Source organism: Triticum urartu, chromosome 1A (genome assembly GCF_056163025.1).
Source record: "Triticum urartu cultivar PI428250 chromosome 1A, HENAU_Tu73, whole genome shotgun sequence".
In the NCBI taxonomy this organism is placed as follows: domain Eukaryota; kingdom Viridiplantae; phylum Streptophyta; class Magnoliopsida; order Poales; family Poaceae; genus Triticum; species Triticum urartu.
The window spans coordinates 497,570,355-497,576,924 of record NC_141873.1 but is presented as its reverse complement, the minus strand read 5'-3'; positions in this window follow the sequence as shown (position 1 = coordinate 497,576,924).

The following is a 6,570-nucleotide window of genomic DNA, read 5'->3' as shown; positions in this document are numbered from 1 at the left end:
GGGAATTTTCATTATAGAACTTGGCTTGTATATTCCAATGATGGGCTTCCTCAAATGCCCTAGGTCTTCATGAGCAAGCAAGTAGGATGCACACCCACTTAGTTTCAGTTTGAGCTTTCATATACTTATAGCTCTAGTGCATCCGTTGCATGGCAATCCCTACTCCTCACATTGATATCTATTAATGGGCATCTCCATAGCCCGTTGATACGCCTAGTTGATGTGAGACTTTCTCCTTTTTTGTCTTCTCCACATAACCCCCATCATCATATTCTATTCCACCTATAGTGCTATGTCCATGGCTCACGCTCATGTATTGCGTGAAAGTTGAAAAGGTTTGAGAATGTCAAAAGTATGAAACAATTGCTTGGCTTGTCATCGGGGTTGTGCATGATGTGAATGCTTTGTGTGGTGAAGATGGAGCATAGCCAGACTATATGATTTTGTAGGGATGAGCTTTCTTTGGCTATGTTATTTCAATAAGACATAATTGCTTGGTTGGTATGCTTGAAGTATTATTATTTTTATGTCAAAGGATAGACTATTGCTTTGAATCACTCGTGTCTTAATATTCATGCCATGATTAGACATATGATCAAGATTATGCTAGGTAGCATTCCACATCAAAAATTATCTTTTTTTATCATTTACCTACTCGAGGATGAGCAGGAATTAAGCTTGGGGATGCTGATACGTCTTCGTCGTATCTATAATTTTTGATTGTTTCATGCCAATATTATTCAACTTTCATATACTTTTTGGCAGCTTTTTATATTATTTTTGGAACTAACATATTGATCCAGTGCCCAGTGTTAGTTCATGTCTGTTGCATGTTTTTGGTTTCGCAGAATATCCATATCAAACGGAGTCCAAACGGGATTAAAACGGATGGAGCTTATTTTTGGAAAATATGGAAAATTTGGAAGGAAAATCAACGCGAACCAATGCCCGAGGTGGTCACGAGGCAGGGGGGCGCCCCCCCCCCCTTAGGGCGCGCCCCCTACCCTCATGAGCCCACCATAAGGCGGTTGATGCTCTTCTTTTGCCGCAAGAAAGCTAATATTTGGAAGAAAAAAAATCACGGCGTAGGTTTCAGGCCAATCGGAGTTACGGATCTTCATATATATACGAAACGGTGAAACAGAGCCAGAGAGAACGCAGAAATAGAGAGAGACAGAGAGATAGATCCAATCTCGGAGGGGCTCTCGCCCCTCCCACGCCATGGGAGCCAAGGACCAGAGGGGAAACCCTTCTCCCATCTAGGGAGGAGGTCAAGGAAGAAGAAGAAGGGGGCCCTCTCCCCCTTGCTTCCGCTGGCGCCGGAGTGCTGCCGGGGCCATCATCATCACCGTCATCTTCACCAACAACTTCACCGCCATCATCACCAACTCTTCCCCCCTCTATGCAGCGGTGTAACCTCTCTCTTACCCGCTGTAATCTCTACTTAAACATGATGCTCAATGCTATATATTATTTCCCAATGATGTATGGCTATCTTATGATGTTTGAGTAGATCTGTTTTGTCCTAATGGCTATTTGATAATCGTGATTGGTTTGAGTTGTATGTTTTATTATTGGTGTTCTCCTATGGTGCTCTCCGTGTCGCGCAAGCGTGAGGGACTCCCGCTGTAGGGTTTGCAATATGCTTGTGATTTGTTTATGGTGGGTGGCGTGAGTGACAGAAGCACAGACCCGAGTAAGTAGGTTGTTTGCGTATGGGATAAAGGGGACTTGATACTTTAATGCTATGGTTGGGTTTTACCTTAATGAATCTTTAGTAGTTGCGGATGCTTGCTAGAGTTCCAATCATAAGTGCATATGATCCAAGTAGAGAAAGTATGTCAGCTTATGCCTCTCCCTCAAATAAAATTGCAATAATGATTACCGGTCTAATTATCGATTGCCTAGGAACAAATAACTTTCTTGTTGACAAAATCTCTCTACTAAAACTAATTTAGTTGTGTCTTTATCTAAACAGCCCCTAGCTTTTATTTTCATGTTCTTTACTTTCTTGCAAGCTTACCCAAAAACACCTACAAAGTACTTCTAGTTTCATACTTGTTCTAGGTAAAGCGAACGTCAAGCGTGCGTAGAGTTGTATCGATGGTCGATAGAACTTGAGGGAATATTTGTTCTACCTTTAGCTCTTCGTTGGGTTCGACACTCTTACTTATCGAAAGAGGCTACAATTGATCCCCTATACTTGTGGGTTATAAAGATACCTCTCCGACAATCGGAGTGACAAATCCTAATCTCGAAATACGCCAACCCAACAAGTACCTTCGGAGACACCTGTAGAGCACCTTTATAATCACCCAGTTACGTTGTGACGTTTGGTAGCACACAAAGTGTTCCTCTGGTAAACGGGAGTTGCATAATCTCATAGTCATAGGAACATGTATAAGTCATGAAGAAAGCAATAGCAACATACTAAACGATCGTGTGCTAAGCTAACGGATTGGGTCATGTCAATCACATCATTCTCCTAATGATGTGATCCCGTTAATTAAATGACAACTCATGTCTATGGTTAGGAAACATAATCAGCTTTGATCAATGAGCTAGTCAAGTAGAGGCATACTAGTGACACTCTGTTTGTCTATGTATTCACACATGTATTATGTTTCCGGTTAATACAATTCTAGCATGAATAATAAACATTTATCATGATATAAGGAAATAAATAATAACTTTATTATTGCCCCTAGGGCATATTTCCTTCACCCAAACATGGCATGGCGGCTCGTGCCACGTCCGGTTGCCCTCATTTGTTTCAGCCATGGGCGAAGACAGGGAGGGGTGAGCAGGGGCTAGACCCCTGCCAATCGCTCGCCCCCCTCAACAAATTTTCGCAGGCCATATACCATAAGTACACGCTAATGGCCGGCTGGCCGCAGCTAATTACTCTGAAATCAATAGTTGAGGAGTACTTGTTGCAAAGATCACTCCAATCTTTTCTGGTTGCGATAAGTGGTGCGCTGCATGTGCGCCACTTGTCGCAACCGGGGAGTTTTCCCTTTCTCGTAGATTCATTTATTCAAAATGTTTTATCTCTTAAACCGTGCGTCCAAATCTCAAACCGCTTTCACCATTGGATTCCTTGCGTCGAGATCTTCAAACTAGATCCCATGTTGTTAGGTTTCGACGAACCTTTTTTCATGAAAAAATGACGAAAAAACTGAACCGGGAGCACGGGTTTTTTCCCTTTTCGAAAGAGGCACGCCTGTGGCTCTCACGAAATCACAATCATGCCTCTCGCGGAAGCAAAACCGTGACTCTCGCGAAAGGAAAAAAAGAGAGAAAACGCGTTTTTTCATTTCCTAGGAGGCACGACCGTGACTCTCGCGAAAGCATAACCGTGCCTCTCGCGGAAGCAAAACCGTGACTCTTGCGAAAGAGAAAAAACAGAAAATGCGTTTTTTTCGTTTCCAAGGAGGCACGGCCGTGACCCTCGCGAAAGCACAACCGTGCCTCTCGCGGAAGCAAAACCGTGACTCTCGGGAAAGGGAAAAAACAGAAAACGTGTTTTTCTTTTTCTGTTTCCGAGAGGCATGGTCGTGACACTTGCGAAAGCACAACCGTGCCTCTCGCGGAAGCAAAACCGTGACTCTCACGAAAGGAAAAAAATCAGAAAACACATTTTTTCGTTTTTGAGAGGCACGGCCGTGACTCTCGCTAAAGCACAACTATGCCTCGATCTCGCGGAAGCAAAACCGTGACTCTGGCGAAAGGAAAAAAACCAGAAACCATGTTTTTTTGTTTCTGAGAGGCACGGCCGTGACTCTCACGAAAGCAAAACAATGCCTCTCGTGGAAGTAATCCTAGTGGCAAAAACCCTAGCGGAATTGCTCAGAGATTACTATTTTTGCCGCTGCCGCTGGCCGGATATAGTAAAAACTTCTGTTTAGATTTGATTGTTGCCATCATCCTAGGGCTGCTAGCGGCCTAGCACTTGAGCAATTGGTGGAGGGTCGTAGCATCCGTCTTTGAACATGGAGGTGAAGCTCAGGCGAGCCACCTCTAGACTTAATTAAGTATATCATTATGAATTTTTAAAGGTTATTATTGTTTTTTTGTTAGATCTACTTCTGAATTACATACCAGTTAGATTAATCTAGAGTACTAGCTAGGAATTTTTAGCCTGCTGGCTTCTATACTATTGTACAATCACACAAGGCAACATCTAAATGATTGATTTGGAAAACTACTTTATTTGGTTTTTAAGTTCACTATTGTTCAAGATGAAGATGAACAATAACAAAATTCAACCGTAAGCTCAAAGTGAAAAGAACATCATATGACAACACTTTTGAAGTTACTATTGTTTTTGCCTCGCCCTTCCTATGTTCAAATCCTGGCTCCGCCCCTAGTTTCAGCTGTGGGTGGACCCGACCATGGTTGGCGCTGAGGAGTAGCAGCCGATGGCCTCCATGATTTGCAGTTAGTGTGGTGGTTGCTCTGCGCTCTTTGGTCGTCCATCTGGTCCGCAATAGCAGTATTTGGTGGGCTTGCCGACGGCGGTGTGATGTGCGGCTAGGTGGTGTTGGGAGCTTGTGCGAAGACCAGGTCTCGATTGCGGCCCAGCGATGGTGGCGACTGTGGCTGCCACTGGCCTTCCTAGAGGCATTGCTACCACACCCTTCCCGTGCGGATCCGACGGTTGCTGCATCTCCAAGGAAATACTTGATCTTGTGTGATTGGATGATGGCGGCGACTTGGTGTCGTATTCTCTCTTGGGAGCTTTGTCTTTGGAGCTGAGCACTAGCGAGAGGGACCAGTGGAAGGCGGCGGTGTTTGCCAAGGCATATGTAGCAATGATAATGAGGGGAGCGATGTCGAAGACGTGACAATGGTTGAGGTAGTCGACTCTTCTTCGGCGTGTCCTTGGGATTGCCTCAACTAGTTTGTTGATGTGAAGTCAATGTTGCGGTGGCGGGGTCTAGGTGGCGTACGATGAGGGGCAGCGGGTGGTTCGTCCGGTGATCTTCTGCGGCACTAGCCGTGCCTACTTCTCCTTTGTAGTTCCCCGTTAGATTCGAAGTTTGCGCTGGGTGGTCGCAGGTGGCTGAGTTTTGGCGTGGATCTGCATACAACTCCACACAACCTCTACATTGTGGGCTGAGTCGACGATTGCTCAGGGTATAGTGACAGCGATGATGCATTATAGGGAGGAGCGAAGACGATGACGCGTGCGCGCTGTCTCGGTGGCCCTCTTTGGAGTGGTGTGCCCGGGGTATCTTCTGTGTGTGTCGCTCAACAATTGTGAAGAGTTTTCATCCGATTTTCCATGATTAACCATGCAATATGTTTTTTGCTTGGTTTTATCTAATTAGCCAAGTAACTCTTTTCTTCTTAATGAACAAGGAATCCAGCAAGTTAGAGAAAAAAACAATGAGATAAAAGTAGAAGTATGGTAAACTAAAAGAAGCGGAAAAAATACGGACCATCTAATTAACATTTGTCTGAAAGAAAATTTCATTCGGTTTGCTCTTCATCCTCTTCCCGATCCACCCAACTCAACGCCAACCAAACCACACGCTTCCGCCACCCGTGGCAGGCAGCTCTATCTTGTGTGCCTCGCCACCTCATCCACCGTGATGCCACTGCCCAAGCCATCCCTATAAAGCCCCCTATCTCTAGCATCGACAACCACCCTGCTCCCATAACCGTCAAGTCTTCGCCTCATCTCCACTAAAGATGATGTGGCCATCCAAATAGCTCCAGCGTGTTCAACGTGAAAAAGCCTTCTATTTTGGGAGGACCTATTTTTCACAATTGCATGAAAAAATTGTGTTTCAATCTATTTTCCCGAGACCATTTGATTGAAATTCAACAACTGCTAGTCATCTTCCTCCTCTAGACGAGCTACTCCTCCTTTCCGGTATCACCATCGACCTTTCCTCTAAACAACTACCCACCAACTCAAACGTGGAGGGCCCTACACCCTACCACCTGCCCATCCTTCGTCTGAGATGCGGTATTGAACAACGTTGTCCCCACCTTCGACGAGGTCATGGCGTAGGGCTTGGACGATGTCTCCTCTCTACAAATAAATCAACCAAATCTTTTTTTCTCGATTGTCCTAGGTTAAGCAAACGGTGTTATATTTTTCTTTTTGCAAGGCGTAAAAAATAGCAAAGAAAAAATAAAATATCGTCTACTCCCTCCGTTCCAAAATAGATGACCCAACCTGATACTAACTTTGTACTAAAGTTAGTATAAAATGTTGGAAATATGCCCTAGAGGCAATAATAAATTGGTTATTATTATATTTCCTTATTCATGATAATCGTTTATTATCCATGCTAGAATTGTACTGATAGGAAACTCAGATACATGTGTGGATACATAGACAACACCATGTCCCTAGTAAGCCTCTAGTTGACTAGCTCGTTGATCAATAGATGGTTACGGTTTCCTAACCATGGACATTGGATGTCGTTGATAACGGGATCACATCATTAGGAGAATGATGTGATGGACAAGACCCAATCCTAAGCCTAGCACAAGATCGTGTAGTTCGTTTGCTAAAGCTTTTCTAATGTCAAGTATCATTTCCTTAGACCATGA